Below are 20,499 nucleotides of genomic sequence, written 5' to 3'. Positions count from 1 at the left end.
TTGTTGGTTGTTGGCCATGGGGAATAACCTCCACCGTGCTCCCAGGATTATGAACACTGAATTGAAACAGCCACTTGGTTGGTTGATGTGCCAGGTTGGACACAGGGGCTTGGAGCAAGCTGCTCTAGTGGAAGGTGTCCCTGCCCGTGGCAGCAGTTGGAACTGGATCAGCTTTGAAAGCCCATCCAAACCAAACCATTCTATGATTCCATGATTTGCAACAAAGGAAACACAGATGTAGCCTTCAGCCCTTAGATCCTATGGCTCATTACACTGCTTTTAGTTCCTTTTTTGCACCAGTGAATCTGCATGCAGCATTAGTTATGCCCTGGTAGGCGTCTTGTGGAGCACATCCTTTTCCCCAGTGCCTGCCCTTTCCATGGCTCTGTTTCCTCTGCAGTGTGGTTTATCTGGATGACATTGTGCAGCCTTCTGAAACGCTGCAAAACCTTTAAATAAACATTGTGGTTTGAACTGAAGGCAAATGTGGGGACTGGGATGATGGCTTTCCAAAGGGCTGGCTGGTGGCTGTTCAAACATGACGTTTGTGTAGCCTGTGGTGTGGAGCTGATACTATGTGCCTGCAAAGTTATTCCTCAGAAACTGATTGGGAAAGGTGAATGAGTTCTCTGATGCTGCTTTTTTATTGCATTTATTAGGATTATGTGCAATTCAGTTTTCATTTTTAAGATTTCGGGAATCTTAAAGCATAGAGAGCAGAGTTTTATAACGATGCCAGAGAGGGACTTTTCATCAGGGACTTACAGTGATAGGATGAGTGTTCATGGGGTCAAACTTAAACCAAGGAGACTGAGGTGAGCTCTTAGGCAGAAGCTCTTCCCTGTGAGGGTGCTGAGGCGCTGGCACAGGGTGCCCAGAGAAGCTGTGGCTGCCCCATCCCTGGCAGTGCTCAAGGCCAGGTTGGACACAGGGGCTTGGAGCAAGCTGCTCCAGTGGAAGGGGTCCCTGCCTGTGACAGGGGTTGGAGCTGGAGGAGCTTTAAGGTCCCTTCAACACAAACCAGGCCGGGGTTCTGTATGAGCAAATCATATGGAAGGTAATGGCTCGTTTCAGGGAAGGAGATGCCCATTGTGGTCTCACTCTAAGTCCTGGCCATCCTGTGTCTCGGAGAGGTTTCAATTCCCAAATTGGTGATTAGCTGGAAGTGGCAGCTGCTCAGCTCCTGGGGCACAGGTCAGGTCAGGTCATGAGGCTGTCGTGCAAGAAATGTATTTCCATGAGTTTGAACTACTGTTCATTGGCACTGACCTCGCAGTGACAGTATTTCCCACAGAAAACTCAAGTTTAAGGCTCTATAATTTTCCATTAAAACCGAGTTGGAATCCTGCACTAAAGGGGAAAACCCTTGGAAGAGATTTCACAACTGTGATTATAAAAATAATGTTCTAATCTGAAAAAAAACACAACCCCAAATCAACTGGTAAATGGGAAAATCCCCAGAGAACCCCTTAACATCTAAAACCAGGTGGCTCAGATATTGTCAGTTGTTATGGCTTAGTGTGCTTAAAGAACTCTCTTGAGACTACCTTGAAAGACTAACGATGAAATGAAGCCTCTCTTCTCCTGTCTTAGGTAGACCAGGTCTTAAAGCTGCCAGTGCAGAACATAGCCTCATAGTCTGTCAATGGTGAATAAGCATTCTGTGAAGGCAGTGGCTCAGCAGGGGCCCTGGTGTGTGTTTCTTCTCCCCTCTGTGAGCTCTTGGCTGATCATTTTGGTGAGTCCCACCTGAGGGGACAGAAATAAGCACACCGGTGTTAATAGGAATGGCTAGCTTTTAGATGGTGACAGAATTAGCCTTGTGGCTCTGAACCGCTGGGGTAAGAACACTTGAGCATTCCTAAGCACTTATCTTGGGTTCTACCCAACTGTTTCCTGCTGATAGACGTGCCACTTCCTTCATTTTGCTTACGTTCTGAATGAGTACCTTATAGATGTCTGCAGGATGGACAGTGCGTGGCATTCTGTGAAGAAAAGACAAGCTAACACAGAATGTGTTCTTGCCAGTGATACTGTTGGGAGGTTCTGCTCTCTTTCTGCTGCCTGTTACTGCTGTCACCCAGGATTAGAAGCTGTAGATACCCCAGGGCTGCAGCAAGTGCTTTCAATGACTTGGATGAGGATTGCAGAGATGCTTCAGAACAGTGTGGGCAATGACTTCTGGGAAGATCATGAAAAAATAAAGGATGGCTAATGGACCTGAGTTTCTCTCTCTTCCCTGTTGGCACTCATTCATGGTAACACAAAGTAAGTATAAAGCCTGGTGCCAGGACAAAACACTAGCGATTTGTGCTTACTTTAAGAGAGTCTAAAGCCAAAAGGGATCTTTATGGGCTTCAAACAGGGCAATTCCTGTTTGAACTAAAGCTCAAAACTTAAGACTCAGACCTTGCAGTTCTGCAGCTGCCTGCACCATGGCCATGGCAGCCCGGAGCTGAGCTCACAGCCCAGCTTTGTCACAGGAACTGGGTTTAGCTGGCATTTGGGTGAGCTCCGGGCAGGTTTGAGAGCAGGGTGGTGCTCTGCTGCATGGGGATTGAGGAGCTCCCCACTGGGCTTCCCTGTATGTGCTGGCCTGTGGCCTTCAGTGCCAGCGGGAGGGATGACATCCCTGGGGAGGGGGATGAGGCTTCTGAACATCATGGACCCCCCCTGAGACCAGCGCGGGTCACACTGGTGATGCTGAGCACTGCTGATGTGCAGAACGGCCAGGGCAAGTGGCATGCAGAGAGCTTTCCCACTTGGGCAAGCAGGTCAGTGGGATCCAGTGAGAAACAGGGACTGAAGGAGTGGGTTTGAGTGTAGTGATGATCTGAGAGGTGCCCAACTTCCTGGTCAGCCCGGGTGCTGTCCCCTATTTGCTCCTGTGAATTGGTTGTGTGGGGGTGCTGGACTATGTTTCCTGCCCCATCTGCTTCAGAGCCATTGGGGTTTAAGCGTGCTTGTTCTTGTTGATACCATCCTGCAGATCGGTTCCATCTCCAGGGGCCTGAAGTGCTGTGGGTTTTGTGTCTTTTTAACTTAAACTTGGTTTGTCTGTTTGAAATCAAAACGTGAAATAACCTGCCCAGAATTAAAATCGCAGCTCATTGTTTAATATTAAGTTTTAAACCCATCGTAATATCTTAGATTTGAATAAACCCAATATTTTAACATAAAATATTTCCTATTAACATGTAAAGAAAGCTGCAACCCAGGGAATTCTCTCGCTAAGCACATGAAATGATGTTTAATTGCAAACTTTTCATTCAAAAGAGCATCTGTCATCAGTCCGTTCTTAGGCAGAGGTATGGGTGAGGTAAGGTCTTTTCTAGCCCTTTGCTCTTATTATGATCAGCAACAATTGGCTCAAGTCACTAATTATGGAGATAATTTTCTTCATATGATGACTTCCATTTAAATGCAAATCATGTTTGATGGCTTTGTAGCCAGTGCACCTATTATAATAATTTGTTTCTGTATTGTTAATGGAATTCCAGCTTTCATCCAGAAGTTTGACTCAAATTGCAGTCAAAATGAACCATTTAATAAATAAATTGTAAAAGTTAGGAAAAAGTAGAGTTGCTAATGAGGGTTTGCTGTTAACATATAGCAACGTTGGAAGTTACTGTGGTGACACAGCCAGTGGTAACTATTACTGGCAGTGCTCAAGGCCAGGTTGGACACAGGGGCTTGGAGCAAGCTGCTCCAGTGGAAGGGGTCCCTGCCCGTGGCAGGGGTTGGAGCTGGAGGAGCTTTAAGGCCCCTTCAAGTGTGGCCATTCTATGATTCTATGCAGTAGGGTTAGCAACAGTTACTTACATGGAAGTACTTTGGCTGCAGTCAGTGGCTCCTAGGTCAAAGTTCTCTTTAGACACTTCTGGTCTGCACAGTGTTCCCTGGGATGCTTTCTGCACCTTGGGTGCCCATGTTGGGTTCAGCTTGCAGTGCTTTGGAGGTGCAGTGAGGAGCTGACGCTGCTTGCGCCTTTCTGTACTGCAGAGCAGCAGCTCCCCTTCCTTCCACCTGTGCTCATCCCGGGGCTGGTGTGTGGTTCATGGGCTGAGTACCTGCTCTAGGGGAAGGGAGCAACAACCCCAACATGCACCAAAGAAAATCGCTGTCTCACAGGTGGATTTGGTTCCATGTTGTCAAGGGACAATTTTTAGCTCTGTTACAGAAGAGGATAGAGGTAAAGGCACTTGGGCCACTTCTCTGTTGGCCATAAGGTAAATACATATCGGGGAGAGGAAGCATCTCCTGATCTGGCAGTCCAGCTGAACCTCACTGGTGAAGAAGGGAAGTCTTCTGCTCCAAGACGTTTCAGGAAGGGAATGTTGCCTCCTAATACATGAGAAATCCACCCCCTTTCTTATGCAAAGCTGATAGTAACAGAAAGCATCATTAACTTTCCTCTAATCTGGGGAGGAACTGGTTGGCTGCACTAGAATTAGGATGAGTGATATATTGGATAATGAACAGGACTGCTAATTGGAGGCTTTGTCGAAGGAGAAGTGTCTGAGGGACAGAACGAAAGGTGATGCTTGCATCTGTCTCATTCTCTGTGCCAAGGACTGCAGTGCAAAGGAAAATGAGAGGGCAAAGCTGAGGCTGTTTGGAATCGCTGTGGGTTTAATGTGTTTGCTGTACCCTACCTTGGTGGCACAGGATCTGCTGCTTTGCACCCAGGGTGATCTCAGCCCGCGGCCAACTTCCACTGGGTGAGAAACTTGAGTATGGTGGAGAATGTCATTGTGTGCTCTTTCTGGCTGTGGGAAAGCTTCGTCCTTCACTCTTGGCTCTGCTGTCCTTTATTTCCTTTCCTAAGAGTGTTCCAGAAAATCTGCAGATCTGAAACTGCCCCCATGGACTTTTTAATGGGACTCTGGATGTAACCCGTTGAACTGGTGCAGCAGGTTGAAGTTAGGTGGATGGCAGGTTGAAAATGCTCTCTTGGTCTGTGCTGCGCTGAGTTGCTCAGTGTCCACTGGAGAGCAGGCAGCTCGGTGTCAGAATTGTGCCCTTTCTCATCAAAATGAGGGTAAATCTGCCCTCTTCTCAGTGTGTGTGGGGGGGAATTGTTGTTGTGGGGTGTTGAGCTGGGGTTTTGTGCTGGGGTGTTTTCATCCTAGATCAGCGAGTGTCCGGTTGGATACGAGTTCAAGGTTTTAAGTTGGGCCCCTGGAGATGCGCAGCTCTCTGTTTACTGTGTTCTTATGTGCCATGAAGCCATTCAAAGGAAAATTGAAAGCTGTTTTCTGTAAAATAATGATTTTCCTGTGCTTTTAGTTAGTAAAATCCACCTGAGAGGAGGATGGAGCCAGGAGGGGCTGGGCTCTGCTCCCAAGGAACGGAACAAGAGGAACCGACCTCAAGCTGCACCAGGGCAGGTTTAGATGGAGCTGAGGAACAACTCCTGCCCCAGAGGGTGCTCAGGGATTGGAACAGGCTGCCCAGGGCAGGGCTGCAGTCTCCATATTTCATACTTTCAGTGACTAGAACAAATAGAAGAGCATTTTAAATGGTTTGTGGGCTAAAAGAGAGCAAGACTTGCAATTGAGCCTGTGATTTATAACTTTTGCAGTTCATTCTTCTCTGGTTACTTTTTCTGTAACCACTGTATTGCCCCCGTTTCTGTCCAACAGTTAATTACATTAGTTCACTGACAAACTACTATTAAACAACTGCAGTCTACTTTAATAGCTAGTTTTCTAATTAAATCTCTGTAATGGTTTTGTTCTCAGTCCTGGGCTGCAGACAGCTCATTTGTTGCTGTCCAGTGTCTTGCATGTAATGTTTTCCTTCTGAGACGTGTTTGTGATGGGATGCCTTTTCTCTGGCTGTGTTATGGTGGGGTTGGAAATGCCCGGGTTGCCCAGAGAGGTGGTGGGTGTTCCATCCCTGGAGACACTGCAGGCCAGGCTGGATGTGGTTCTGAGCAACCTGGTCCAGTTGGAGATGTCCCTGCTCATTGCAGTGGGTTGGAACTAGATAAGCTTTGAAGGTCCCTTCCCACCCAAACCAGTCTGTGATCCTGTGATTCCTTCCTCCTTCATTCACACAGAGCGTGGGGAGGATGCTCTGCAATGGGCATCCTTGGAGCCGGTTTGGTGTGCTGGGGCCATGCTCTCAGGTCTCCTGGCTACCCTTTCGGTCTACCTGGGGAGTCCCTGAGTAGGATTCAGGTATTGGAGCCTCATGCAAAGAAGTATTTGCCTGAAACAGAGCTGTGACTTGTTTCAAAAGAATGGTGTGAAGCCAACACAGGGGCCTTTTCTTTCTCCAGCCATAGACACCTGTGTGAGGCTTCTTCACCAGATCCAGAGAAATCAGTGGACTTACAGTCATAGGCTCAGGGTTTTGCCTGCGGAAGGAAGGTTTAGAGAAACCAGGCTTGAAACAGGAATAGACGTGGAGAAACCCTGGAGTAAAGCCCTGTGTCTGTGTCTGTGTCTGTGTCTCAGTCTCAGCAGTTTGAAATGAAGTTTTTAAACTGTTTTGTAGTTTTGGGGGGTTTTTGTAAAGCTGATTCTGAGTTCTTGTGCCCCAGCCCAACTCCAGCACCAAACTGGGCCTGCAGTACACTGAGAAACGTGTTCCTAATGGTACAGAATCTGAAATGCCCTGGCTTCATCCTGCTACTGTTCCGGCTTTAAAGATTTACACATTTCAGGGGAATGGGAACTTAATTCTTAATGAAAATCCCTAAGCAAATGCAGATTATATTTAATGTAAATATTTATGGAATTTGTTTAAGCTTTCAAAATAGATGAGAGGGTGAGCAGCAGAACTGCTCACAGCTGAATGATGATTTTACTGCTGGGCCCAATTAAGAAACTAGTCAGGAGCAGAGCTAATGAGTTGCTGGGTTTGCTGAGATCTGTTGTAGTGCTGTATGTACAGCGGGCTTTTACAGTTTAAGGATGCTCCTGTCTGTAAAGGACTTCTGTGCATTAAAATCTTGTTTTGGTTAACCAGTGTATCCTTTAACACCGCATTGTCTTCAGCCTGGTTCAGCCGTGACTCCCAGACCCCAAGGCTTTTCCAGGGACAAGTTCAAACTCTTGGCTCCTCTCTCCTGTTCTCCTCAAAGCCGGTTTCATTCCCTGCTTCACCTTTTCATTCTGGGAGAACCCTTCACTATTGTGTTTCTGTCACATCCCTGAAGGTGTTTGGATCCTGCAGGCTTTAGGAGGATTGAACATGACTGTTAACGTTGCCCAAATAACCTGATACCTGTGCAGTCCCTCGGGGTTGGGTTCAAGCCTCTCATACATGTCAACAGCCCCTCTCAACTTGCCTTACGGACTCCCATTGGTTTCCACTCTGTGGTATGAAGTCTGTCAGAGTTGCAAGATCTTTTCTGGCTTTCCCCTATAATGCTGCTAAATGTTATGTGAATTGTTTTAGATTCTGTTTCCTGTCTGTTTTTAGACTGCTGTTTAGGCTGGAATATGGCTTGTGTTTAATTTTTCCTTGGCCTCATTACATTTCATTCCTTGCTTCGCTGCATCATCTGTCTTGTTTAGTCCATAAATCCGATCTGCTCTAATCACTGTAAATTCTCTGTTTCCCCTAGCTGTGTGTCACCAGCAAGGCTTTGGGAACTGCATCCCTGAAAGGCCATTTTGTAAACGATACAAGAGGAGGAATGGTGCAGTGCTGATGCTGAGGGCTTGGGGGGTTCACTTGTCTTAGCCTCAAAGCAGCTGCTGCAGTCTGTTTTCATGGGCTAATCTGGGTAGCTGTCGCATGCCGGGATGCTCTTGAAGGTGAGTGCGTTTGGCCTCAAGCTGGTAGCACAGAGAACTCTTCACTGGGGTTTGTGATCTGTTTGCAGTGTAAACTGTGTCAGAGAATCACAGAACCCAGCCTGGTTTGGGTTGGAAGGGACCTTAAAGCTCTTCCAGCTCCAACCCCCAGCCATGACCTGCTACTCACGCTCTGGGGGTGCACCCCAGCACACAGGGGATCTGGGCTGTGGGCACACACTGCCAGGGCATGTTCCATTTCTCATTGACCAGCATTGTCATACCTGTAGGTGACTGGTGAAGGGGTTACTAGTTCAGAGGCACTTTGATGGAAAAAGGACATTTTAAAGACAGAGGTTTTGTGGTACTTAGAAATGGGCAATGAGGCAGAGCCAAGAACATGCAATGGCTGTTCCACCACAGCATCCTCTTCTACAAGAACACACTGGGCAAGTTTCTTGTGCCTGACACTTGTCTTTCTCCCCTCTTCCAAGGGCCCTGATGCATTGGTACTTGGTACATTGGTAGGACAGTAGGTCTGTGGTTTAGCTGAGATCAGTACATTCAGTTACTCTCCCCTTTTTTCCATGCTGATAGATGTCAGTGCCTCCACGATGCTCTTGTTTCTGTGCTGCTCCTGTTTTGGGCTGGTTTTTCATTTCTTTCTGAGGTTTCAGATGGGTGTCTGATGATGCTGTAAACGTAGCCAGGGAACATAAGCAGGGGTGGAAGCCTGCCAGGTTTTGGGTTGATTACTGAAGCCATATCATAACTACTACAGTAAAATCCAACTCTGCTCTTCCATAGAGGTTTTAAGCAATTAATGTATTTGTTTAATTTTGTGAGGCTTTTTAATGACCTTTTGAATTTGTTTCCCTTTGTGGTTGACTCATATTACTTACTTTTCTAGCTTGGGGATGCTGCAGCATCATGCAACACGTTATACTGGCTTTGATAGTCCACCAGGGCCTGCAGAAGGTAAAGTTCTCCCTGTTGCATAGAAATATGCTGTTTTGTCCCTTCTGCTGGTTCATCAGATACTTCAGTTACCAAAGTTAATGCTTAGGGGTCTGACTGCTGGAAAACTTTGGTGACAGCTTAGAACTTCCTGGCTGGAGCTGGTTTGTTGTGTGCCAGGGGAGCAGCTCAAACCAGGGAGGGCTTGCATTGGCTGAGCCCAGGGAAGACATTCAGGTGTAAACCAGGCTAAATGACCATGTAAAGGGTTAGGGTTAGGGTTAGAGTGAGGCAGAGTAGTGCGAGCTCTTGCTGGTGTCTGTATGATGAAAGCTGTTAATTAGGGGCAGTTTTTGCTTGGTGTTGTGAGGTTGGAATTACCCAGAACGATGCTTGGTGATAGAATACTAAAACCAGCACAAATTCTGAGTAAGCCACAGCTGATCAAGCCGCTCAATTAATAGGGTTTTACCTGATGAACTCATTCATTGAGGCTGTTGGAAATGTGCTGTGTAGAAGCTACAGGTAGATTCCAGTTTCAAGGGTGAGCATCGTTCTTCATTCCTCCCTTTCTCTCTCTTCCCCCAAAGGTCTCCCTGGCATATTTGAGCCTCCTCCCTGGTGAGCAGTTCAACTCGGTGCCATCCCCAAGAGCAGAGTGCTTTGGAAGGAGCCCGCTGAAGGCATGCTAGCAAGACTCTGAGTCACAGCAGAGCAAACTGTCCTAGCTCATCACCATACCCTGGCCTCAAATCCTCTGTGGAGCAGCTTCCAGAGGGGCTGAACTTTGCTGTTTCCTGCCATGCTGCCCGGTCTAGCTGGTACTGCGTGAGTGTGGGGTATTTGCCCTGGTCCCTGGTGGGCTCTCCCTTCTTCAGCTGCATCACCACACACCAGATGTGCAGGAGGCTGCGAAGAGCTGCCCTTGCTGAGCAAAGGTGCCCTCTTCCAAGGGAAAAGTAAGTGTTGATAAATAAATGGTGGGCAAGTCATAGAACCATAGCAGCATGAAATGGTTTGTGTTGGGAGGGACCTCAAAGCTCCTCCAGCTCCAACGCCTGCCACGGGCAGGGACCCCTTCCACTGGAGCAGGTTGCTCCAAGCCCCTGTGTCCAACCTGGCCTTGAGCACTGCCAGGGATGGGGCAGCCACAGCTTCTCTGGGCACCCTGTGCCAGCACCTCACAGGGAAAAGCTTCTGCCTCATACCCAACCTAAATCTCCCCTGTTTCAGTTTGAACCCTTCACCCCTTGTCCTATCACTGCAGTCCCTGATGAAAAGCCCCTCTCCAGCATCCTTGTAGCCCCCTTCAGACACTGGAGCTGCTCTAAGGTCTCCCCTTCAGGAGCCTTCTCTTCTCCAGGCTGCCCCAGCCCAGCTCTCTCAGCCTGTCAGTAACTGCATTACTGTCTGTTTGGATACGAAGGATGCTGCTCCCTGGGGCAGGCAGTGGGGAGAGGACAGCCCAGGAGTCTGGCTGTAGCTGGGCTGACTGGATTGGGAAGGTGGGAATGCCAGCCCACTGCCCTGAGCTTGCCTGGCAAGGCAGCTCTCCCAGAGGAGATGAAGTGAGATACGGTGAAGCCAAGGTTTTTTTAGGAGGGTTTACTTGGTTTAAAATGCTTTGTTAGCAAACGCTGCTTCTGACTTCTTGTGTCTTGTACCTTGCCACACTTCATCTCTGTCTTTACTTTAAATTGGAAGGTACTTTACCTAAAGTGTTCTCATCAGCCAAGCCACTGCTGGTTCACACAGAGAACATTTTAGTGTTTGTCTGTCTCATTTCTTTACTGCCCAAGGTGAATCTCAGGGGACTGAAACTCTGAAACAAGTGGCTTCAGGCCATTCATCTGGAAAACAGAGCCTGTTAGACCTTTGTAAAGAAAATAATTTAGTAATCAGTGCAAGAGATTTGTCTCTAAGCCAACCCATTTGGAAGAATTGCCAGTGCAGTAAGTACAAACATTTCATCACAGTAATACTGATGATGCTTTTCCATTATTGCCAACATTTCTTCTACCCTGCAACTGCAGGACTGAGCTGGGGTTGCATCCTCTTCCGTGACCCTGCATTAGAAATGCTGTGATTTGGGACTGACACTGCAGAGCTGGACATTGAGCACAGATAATTTGATGAGCATTTCCCTGTAGACTGATGCAGCTAAAACCATTGGGAAGTGAGGAGGACATCGCTGCGTTGCCCTCCCGTCTCTGTGTGTGAAGCTGCAGGCTGCTGCAGCACCTCCTCTGATGCAGGTGGAGAAGGAATGGGTTTTGCTCTGTGTGGGTGCTAGTTTTGTCAACAAACCCTTGATTCCATGGGGGTTTCGGCAGCAGCAGATCCAAGTGGCCAGAGTTTGCTTTGAGAGAGACTCCTCAAGAAAAGATAGGACAAGAGCCAGTGATGGGTGCTGGTGTCGGCAGCAGAGGTAACCAGTGAGTGTTTCAAAGGGCAAACTCTTATGTCGGTGTTTGAGGAATTCCCAGTATTTGGACAAGTCCATAAAAGAACAAACTTCAAAAATAGGTTTATTCCGGGAACGGCATTAAAGAGGATGCAGAGGCTTCTGTGCGGGTTCTGCTCAAGGAAGACATTTGGTTTGCCTTTCCTGGCAGGGGTGGGAATGATTTGTTAGCATTTGCCTAGAAGTTTGTGAGACAATAACTTCCTGGTGGAGAAACAAAAACGAAAAGCCGTGACGGTACATTATTGCTGTAGATTTTGCGGTGAAGCTTCATCACTTCGGAGAGAGTAACTATTGCCATGCAAGATCCATGGTTACTGTCTAGCAGGAAAAACACTGTAAATAAACACATGTGCTGCCTCTGGGGGAGCATTTCTGCCTGTGATGGTTGCTGTAGGATTGCTTCACACTTCTTTCAGGAGAGAAAAGGCCCCCATTCCTACCAGTGCGCTCCATGGGATCATCTACAGTACTTACCCACTGCCATCACCCAGTGAGCGCTGGGTAGGATGTCCCAGTGCCAGTGTTCAGAGACCAGGAGGAGGGGAAGCCTCCTCTAGCTGGGTTTTATACAGAGCTATTTGTCTCTGAAAGTGCTAGCAGATTGAAATTACTGCTGCTGTTGTCAACAAGTTCCTCCTGCGTGTTCTGTAACGATTAAGGTCCTTGGAGGTTTTGGATCACTTATGTTTCTCAGTGTAGCTGCAGACTGTCAACATAAGGGTTGCATCAAGTATATTAAATAATGAATAGAACAGCAGAGGTTCCTTTCCTTCTGGCTACTTCGGGTAGAAAAAGTCCTGCTGACTCCACATTTCTTGCTGCTGAAAAGGATCACCTGGTCAGGTAACTGCATGGTAACTGGGAGCTTGCCAGATTTTCACTTGATGTACAATTGCTCTTAGAAACAGCTGCTGCCTCGCTCCTACCGGTGCCAGAGAGCGCTCTGTTTGATGACTTAATCAACATGTTGTTTCTGTCAGGAACCATTTGTGAATTCAAATACAGATGTAGGGTGAGAATTTTTCAGGGGGAAACATTAATTTCCTTGAATTCGAAACATAGCCATCATAAACCAGCCCATGTCCTGCTCCTGGTTTGCTCTGAGGCCAAGGCTAAGCAGGTTGTGCAACTAGGCTGAACTGTGCAGGGCAGTGACTTCCTTAGAACATGATGGCTAGAAAGAATGAGGCCTCTTTTTTCTGTAAGTGTTAAAACTCTGTCCATGAGTCCAGTCCTTGCTCTTCAGTGAAGTGCTTCTGAAGGCTTCTAGCTGGTATGCGAGTCATTTATTAAACCCAAGGGAAAACAGTGGGAGTTTTCCAGGCAACAGTATGGATTAGTGCAAGGGAAAACCCATTAAAACGTAGTATCTGTTGCTTCTTTGCCTACAGAAGCCATTTCTGATGCTTGCAAGATTGATCTGAGGGTCCTTATCTGTTCCCTTCCTACTCTCAGGCTCCCATGTATTGTTGAGCCATCATTACTTGCTTCAGTATATGAAGGTTTGTGTTTTCTGCCAAGCAATGATGGTAGGAAACTGATGTTTCTAGGGAAGAGAAGCAGTCTGGAAATGCTAATCCCTTGTTCTCCGTGAAACACTCACAGGTTTGCCAGTTTCTTTTTTACCACCAGTTACATAGAACCAGCTGCATTATGAGGGTAGAGCAGAACAAAGGAAGTACAGGCCCTGTTTTCAAATCATGAAGTGTCCAGGTTTACATCTTCAGGGAATCTTTGCAGTGCTCTTCTTTGCCAAAAGCAGGTCCTCAGTGTGATAAGCACATTGCTAAAGAAATCACATCCTTCTGACTTGTACCTGTCTCAGTAAATGCCTCCGGAAACATGCAGCCAGACCCCCTTGTTCTCCCATGTCTTAGAATCATAAACTCATGGAATGGTTTGTGTTGGAAGGGACCTTCAAGCTCATCCCGTTCCAAGCCGCTCTCCTGTGTTTTGAAGAGTGTGTGAGCTGCAGGGTGGCTCTTGCTTGTCCACTGTGGAAGCCATGAGCTAAATATTTACCAGTGGTTATTCTCAGTCCCAGTAGCAGTGGGTGCTATGAATGGGCTGCTCAGTTCCAGGTTGGTTTTGCACCCTTCCTCTGTTCCAGCTCCCTACTGACAGCGAGGCCAAGCCAGTCAGAGCACCAGGAGGGTGCAGGTTATTAAAGTGCTCAGCGTTTACAGAGCTTTATTTCTTTGGGGAGAGGGAACGTGAGGAGCCTTTCTGCTCCGTAACAAGAGCATTGCTTCTTATGCTGAGCAGCCCTTTGCTTGTTTGGGGCGCTTTTAACCCTGGAAATAAATTTCATTGAAACTCTTTCCTGCTGCATTTAATGAAAAGCTTCTTCTGCTTTGCTGGGTGCTTTGCTAATATTGCAAGAAGTCAGCATCAGTGACTTCCAGAAGAGACATTTCCATCCAGATTTGGCTTCTGCTGCTCTTGATTCTCGCTGGTATTAGATACTTGAATATATGGGTATATTCAGGGTTTGGGGGCAGTGTAAAAAGGCACAAGTGGGTTGGATCCCATGTTGTGTTGTCCTTTGAAAGGCATTAAGATTATTTCCTTTTGCAAAAATTTAGATGCAACAAAGTGAAGGTCAACTTTTCATTGGATTTCATTCGACCCTTTATTAGCAGGGCTTGCTTCCAATCTTGTTCTATCAGGTTTTGGATCTGTGTGATTCCATTGTGCTCAGAGGAAGTGGGACCAAGGACAGGACTCCTCAGTTTATCCTGAAGCAGGCATCGCATGTCTTGGAAGAATGAACAGTTCTTTGTGAATCCTGACCTGTGTGTTACAGTTTAAGTACTGATTTCCCTGTTGGACTGCCCCAAAGCCTCCCCATTAATTCAGGAGATCATCAGAAATCCCGTCTTTCACCAACTTTCAGGAGTTTACAGAATTACAGATGTTTTCAGAGCAAGGAGATTTCTTGCTCTTATTAACAAGGAAAACAAGAGGCTTGAAGCTGGCACAAACCCACGTTTACTTTTTTAATTGCCAGGGTCTGATTATCACTTCCTCAGTTTGCTGAAGTGCATCTCATTCACAGCAGCAGATTTGCCCCAGCCTGTGCTGGCAAGAGTGGTCATACTTGAACAGTCATGTTCTTCTCTCCTTCCTCTTCTGCCTCGTAGCTTCTTAACTAGGAGTGCACAATTATGTCCTAATTGGCTTCTTTCTGTTTATTGACCGGCTCTGCTTCTGCACAGAGGTCAGTGCTGACCTGCTTTCTCTGCTGGATACGCTTGCATGTTCTTCTGAGGCAGGCTTTTAAAAGAGAGAAAGAAATCTCAATGTATCCAGCTTGTGGATAAGCAGGATTTAAAATGCTGCAGTTTGCTTCACAACTCCCTGTAATGAGCAGGAGGGGGCACCTACCTGTTTTCTTAAGCTTGGCAACTCTGGTGTATCCTGTATGTACAGGGATGTAACTATTGTTCCTACCATCTACTTTCTTCTGCTTGTTTTAGCACTTCCTGGATAGGTTAATCGGTAATTGTAGCTGCAGTATGTGATTATCATCTACAGTCATCTAGTAGAGGTTGGGTGTCTGTTTTAAGCGAAAGCAAGGGTATGCATGCTGTATCTTGAGAGATCTTTCTTTCAGCTCATTTCTTATCACACCTTTCCAGAGGCTTTTCCTAGTTTATTCTTAGCTTCTTCTGACACCCACAGATGACTGCAGAAAGATGGGCTATCTCCATTGCATACTGATTCAGCCAGCAGCACTCCTTTGCTTCTCTGGGCCAATACCAGCAGGAAAACAGCTGACCCTCCCCTGGTTTTATTCCCAGCAATGCTGTTGACTCCTGGTGCTCTGTGACCTTGTTGGGGATTCTTCCATAAACCAGTGATTTATTACAAGGAGAGGTGGAGGCTGGCAGAGAAAATAGCTTCAGCCTCTTGAGTTATTTGCATCCATTTGGCAATCTGCTCTTACCCTCAGTTGAATACCCGGTGTTCCAACATCTGTATTGCTAGCAGGTATGAAGTAAAAGCTAGGACGTTAAAGGAGATGTGTGACCATATTAGGTGCTTAGAGAGATGAGCACTGCAACTCATTCTTGCACGCCCTGATTTTGTAACTGGTACTTTATACAGGCAAGGCAGACTGGGAGCGGATTCTCCCTGTCTGACCTCTTGCTGGGTTTGTGGGAATCTTTAGCTTCTTTTTATACTTATCTTTTTTTATAATCTTAGCTTCTTCTATAATCTTAGCTTATTTTATACTGCAGATTAACTCATGCATCTGGATAGAGGAGGATGGAGTGAGGAGGAGAAGTCCTGTCACTTCTCCCAAGTAAAAAGAGATAGGACAAGAAAAAAAACTGCCTCAAGCTGCACTAAGGGAGGTTTAGTCTGGATATTGGGAAGAATTTATCCACCTAAAGGATGCTCAGGCATTGGAACAGTCTGCCCAGGGCAGGGCTGCAGGCACCGTCCCTGCAAGTGTTCACACAGCGTGGAGACGAGGCCTCAGTGCCATGGGTTAGGGGTGGCCTTGGCAATGGTTGGACTTGATGAACTTCAAACTCTTTCCTACCTGGCTGATTCTATGATTCTATTCTGTATTGAATGTATCAGGTTCCATGCCTTGCCATTGCCACATGATAGGAGGAGACATGAGGAGATTCTGTCTCATGCCAAAGCAGCTGGTAGCTACATGAATCATGACACTAGAAAACAGCCTGCTCAGTTATGGGCACGTACTAAAGGCTCTGTCTTCAGACCTTGCAGGATGTCCTTAGCTTTCACCATTGTGAAAGCATGAGGTGATATCGCCGGTGGCTCTTGCACGATTGTATGGCCACACAGCAGGAGAGTGTTTCGGGCACTGAGCCGGTGTCTTCACTGTGGCTTGGTGGAGTGGCTCACAGGGACAGTCACAAACCAGAGATCTGGCTGAACTTACACAGCTCTCCATCACCCACCACCGTTCTTTAGCTCTTGGGAAAACGAGGTTTTCGTGTCAAAATCCAAGTTGCTGTGGTTGTGTTTGCTAAGAAGGAAAAAAGGACTCCTGGGCTAGGGGCAGACAGCTCCCTGTGACCTTTGCCATGAGGACATCTGTGCTGGAATGGGAGAGTGCTCAATACTTAGAGTTGCATTTAATATCCTGCCCGGTGACCTTTTGTAAGGAGACAGCTGAGAGTGCTAATGCCCAGGGTAGTTTGTGGATGGATATGTGCTTTTAATCAGCTTCCCAATAGTAGGATAATAAAAGCAATAATCCTTTTAGTATTCTGCTACTCTAATCTCTATCTACGTTTTCCAAGGTCACTAAAGCAGTAGGCAGTGGGGAAGATAAGCTTCCAAGGAGTTGAACTGTAGAGCAGTGAAAAATATCACACCCAGCAGGATGGATTGTTCTCCAGCTTCCAGCCTGTGGTGAGGGAGTTGAACCAAGCAGGGAACAGAATGAGTGGTTCCCCAGGGCACTGGTCACAACACTGCATGAGCTTCATCTTGTGGTCTCCAAGCATCATTTGTTACATTCAGGTGGAGAATTTGGACTTTTTCCTCTTGTCAGGAGACCAAATTATTTGGCCCTGGGGAGGGAGAGGAATGACAGATTTGGGGTTCTGATTTGGTTTGGCTTCAGTCAGCTTATTTAGTTTCTTTGAGACAACAAAATCACCCCACGCACCCCCAAAAACCCTGTCCGGATTTCTGATCGTGAGATGTTTAGGGTCATAAGTTGGGTGCAGCAGCAAGAAGGTGTCATTGAAGTGTCCAAAGAGTGCTTCTGTTCTCAGCTGTGGTGAGCTCTACCCCTACGTAACAGGCATGCATTTTTCCCTGTACTTCGTTAGGCTGTATACAAGTACCAGATCTGGCTGTTTGTGTGTTAAAGCAGTGTAATGGAGTCGCCCATTTCTTCTCTTGTGGGCTCCTAGCATTAGAATGTCTCTGCTGGGTCCGTCCAAAGGTCCATCCGGCACAGTGTCTTGTTTCCAGCACTAACTCCAGCAGGCCTAGCACTGCGCCAAGGGCAAGCACACAGCCCTGTAGTCCCTCAGGCTCCAGCAGTTTCTGCTTAGGGACTCCCGAAGTCAGCTCTGTTTAACAGCCCTGAATGGATTTTTCCCTCTCATTAATTTAATCACTTTTTCAACTCTAAAATTTAGCATTCATAGCACTGGGTGACAATGAGTCCAATAGTTTTAACAGGGCATTTTCTGAGGAAGGATTGGAGGATTTCTATGGCTTACTGGAGGATTTCTTTAATTGACCACTGTGTCACTGGTATTGGCTACTCCTGGCTTCTCATGGAAAAATATAAACCACAGTTTTATATGAACAGTTATTTATTGAATTTCCTGGAGGGTGAAACGTATTCTTTGGGCAGTCAGTAGTATGCTGCTGCCATGAACGTAATAGTTCACATACCATATAACTCGTAGCTGTTTTAACTGTGGATGATGCAACTTCTGCCTACATAGATGTCTTTTGAATGCACCTCTTCTGGTTTAGTAGTATTCTATGCTATTGAGCAAGAAACTTTATTCTCCTGCATAGAAAATGCACTGCATTTTTGGTTAGGCCTTGATTTGTTCTTTTTTGATGTTGCTTTAAATAGAACAAGCAAGTTTTATCCTGGAATACTAATTATTTACTATAGATGTTTTGCTTAATTAAAAGATGTAGCCAAGTGCCAATTTGTAGTACAAGATGTATTTTGATTGCCAAAGCCTTGCACTGCCTTTACAGCAGAGCTCTTCTCCATACCCGGGTTCTGTCCCTGTGCTGTTCCTATGGAGCTCTAGAGGCAGTTTTGGCCAAAGGACTCCCTGTGGTGGGCATGGGGTGAATGAGCTTTGTAGTGTACGTGTGTATTTACAGAGGTGATGGAGAAATGAAGAACAGTGGTCACAGATTATACGCAGCAGGATCAAACAGGACTTTCCCATGCCAGAAGGAACATTGTGTTCTAATCTGAACTTTTCACATCACATAAACTATGAAAGTTAATCCCTTGTGATTCCAGCCCCAAAAGGGTTTTACTTCAGGTGCTGGCCCTGTGTCTTTCCTCTCTATAGCATTGCCATCAGTGTTAAAGCAGTTTTATTGCATCCGATGGCATGGCAGTGGTTTTTGTTTGTGGGCCATGCTGTAAACTTTCAAGATAAAATGTTGACAGTCTTAATGTGTTTTGGAGCAAATGCATTTCCTGAGGTACGATGTGTTCCACCTTATCCTTTAGTTAATAGATCAGTACTGCCTCAGGCAGAGACGCTTAGGCTTGAGCCTCTTGGTTGTTGATTTCAATTGAATTCGGTTGTAAGCATTGAAGAAACTGTCTCAGACATTGCAGTTGCTTTCAATTCACAACTAAAATGGTCTGTGACCCATCCCATGGTTTTCAGATTAGGCTGCTGAAATCCAGGCATCTAGCTTAGTCTGAGTCAGGCACCTGTAGAGAGTATCTTTCCATGTTGGCTGCATAGGACAGCAATGATATTCAAGTTATGTTGAAGCTGCGTAAGATGAATTGAGCTCTTCTGCTCAGCTAACTGCTGAGCATCCAACTGCTCTTGAGAAGAGTGGTCCTGCTTGGGATCCCCCACCCTGCCTTCACAGCTGGATGTTCCCAGCACTTCTCTTGCATTAATCCTGCCTTTCCTGAACCCATTAGTGAACTAATTCAACTCAGTTATTAGACAGTGAATATCACGGCTGAAAAAGAAGGAAGGAAGAGGAAGAGAAGAGAAAGGAAGTAAAGGGAAGGGATGGAATTGAAAAGAGCTGGGCTGGTAAACTGATACAGCTTCTAAATGATGAATTTCAGGCATGATGAATAACCAGTCCAAAACATGCCTAAAGCTTTCCCCCAGTTATCTGATGGAACAGCACTGAAGCATAAAAGTTCTGTGAAATACATTCCCAACTATCTTAATTTTATCATCTCCCTCTATTTTCTGCCTTTCTGTTACTACTTCCAGCCTTGCAAGCAGTGTGGTTATCAGAAAGGTCCAGTTGACGTGGAAGGGTGAGCTTTGCTCTTGTGCCTGAGCAAAAAGCTTGGATGCTTCAAGTGTAACAGTCCAGGCTTTCTGTAGTGGGAAGCCAGGCATGGCCCCCGCTGGGGCACCTTGTTTGCTCTACTGCAGAGCTCAGATTTGATTTCCAAGATAGTGGGTCTTGATTTCTCTGCTTGTAAATTGCAGATCAGTGTGTTTACCCATGTTATGCAGCCATTGTGTGGCTGAAAGGCTGCCTGAGAGTCTGCAGATAATTGAGTTGCTGTGTAAGAATGTGGAATGGAGTCCTGCTAAATTAGCTGTCAGCCTTTCTGTAGTTATTCCTGTGAAGATATATCCATAGACGGGTGTCTTAAAGATGCTTTGAAATATGGTCAGGCGAATTGGTTCACTTAAAGAAAGAACATGTCTAAATTACAGTCCCATTTCTCTCTGTATTTGACACAAGCTCATCTCTAAGACTGCAAAGCCAAAAAAATCCCAGGCCGTGGTGTTCTCCATTTTGCTCTTTCTTCTCTCCCATTTTGGCAGCTTGCATGCCACTGGCTGGGTATGTGAGAGGGCAGTTGGCAGCATTGGCCATGGGACACCTTGAAGCCTGGTTTAAAGCAAGACTTACTGAGGAGCTTGTTGGGAGCCTTCTTCAGCGTGACTCTCCACCCTGCTGTGCTGCTCCCCGGCGGTATCTTGGGTCCAGCCAACGCATGGGTCATGAAGACATGGGGATGAGCTGGCTGGCCATGTTGATCTGCAAGGTGACTGACTGCTGCGTTTCTGGGTACAGTCTGAGCTCGGGGAAGGTTCTTTGTGGCCGTTCCCCGGTTTTGTTTGTGACTGAAATGCAGTCGCTTTTTCTGTCAGTGTTTGGCAGGAGGTGAAGCAACTGCGCTGTTCTGGCTGCCCTCTGACAGCTCTCACAAGGATACTGGGACTTGAGACAAGCATGAATCAATTGGCTTCTCAGAAAAAGTCTGGGAACTGGCTCTCTGCCACTCTGCCTGGAAGTGGGACAAACCCAACGTCATCGCTCTGTTCTCCTTCACTTTGCTCAAATGCCCCCAAATCCTAGGCTAGAAAAATGGTCCACAGAGCCAAGGCAACCAGCACGGTGTTTCTGTTGTCAACAGTGACTGAAAGAACCAAAGTACTTGGCTTTGCTTGGTGATCTGAAGCAGAGAAATTGGGATTGAACTGTCAGGGGATAATCTGTAATGAGCAATGGTGTGAGTTTTTGCCCTGGGAGGAGTGATGCACAGCAGGGGGGCAAGGCTGGAGACTCCCAGGCTAACAGCACAAGCTGCTGCTGCTGAAGCCAAGGAGCTTTGCTCCCCAG

General features: G+C 46.6%; 1 protein-coding gene across 8 annotated transcripts in view; it reads left to right on the top strand.

Annotated features, from left to right (window-relative positions):
• HTR2C (5-hydroxytryptamine receptor 2C) overlaps positions 1-20,499 on the top strand; it is a 215,952-nt gene that overhangs the window by 138,810 nt on the left and 56,643 nt on the right. For 5 of the 8 annotated variants that reach the window (XM_061353286.1, XM_061353288.1, XM_061353281.1 and 2 more), the window contains exon 2: positions 9,299-9,667. The exons of 1 other annotated variant lie outside the window; for it this stretch is intronic. The gene's annotated coding sequence lies outside the window, so the exon portion shown is untranslated. Of the gene's footprint in view, positions 1-1,983; positions 2,269-8,661; positions 8,730-9,298; positions 9,668-20,499 lie in introns of those variants that run through there. 2 more of the 8 variants (XM_061353285.1, XM_061353283.1) reach the window with 2 other exon arrangements.

The sequence above is a fragment of the Neopsephotus bourkii genome, unplaced genomic scaffold (genome assembly GCF_033783945.1).
Source record: "Neopsephotus bourkii isolate Nb327-2 ecotype Australia unplaced genomic scaffold, CSIRO-AGI_Nbou_v1 NB_668, whole genome shotgun sequence".
In the NCBI taxonomy this organism is placed as follows: Eukaryota; Metazoa; Chordata; class Aves; order Psittaciformes; family Psittacidae; genus Neopsephotus; species Neopsephotus bourkii.
Note: the sequence above shows the minus strand (reverse complement) of the source record. Positions and strands in the feature narration are given on the sequence as shown.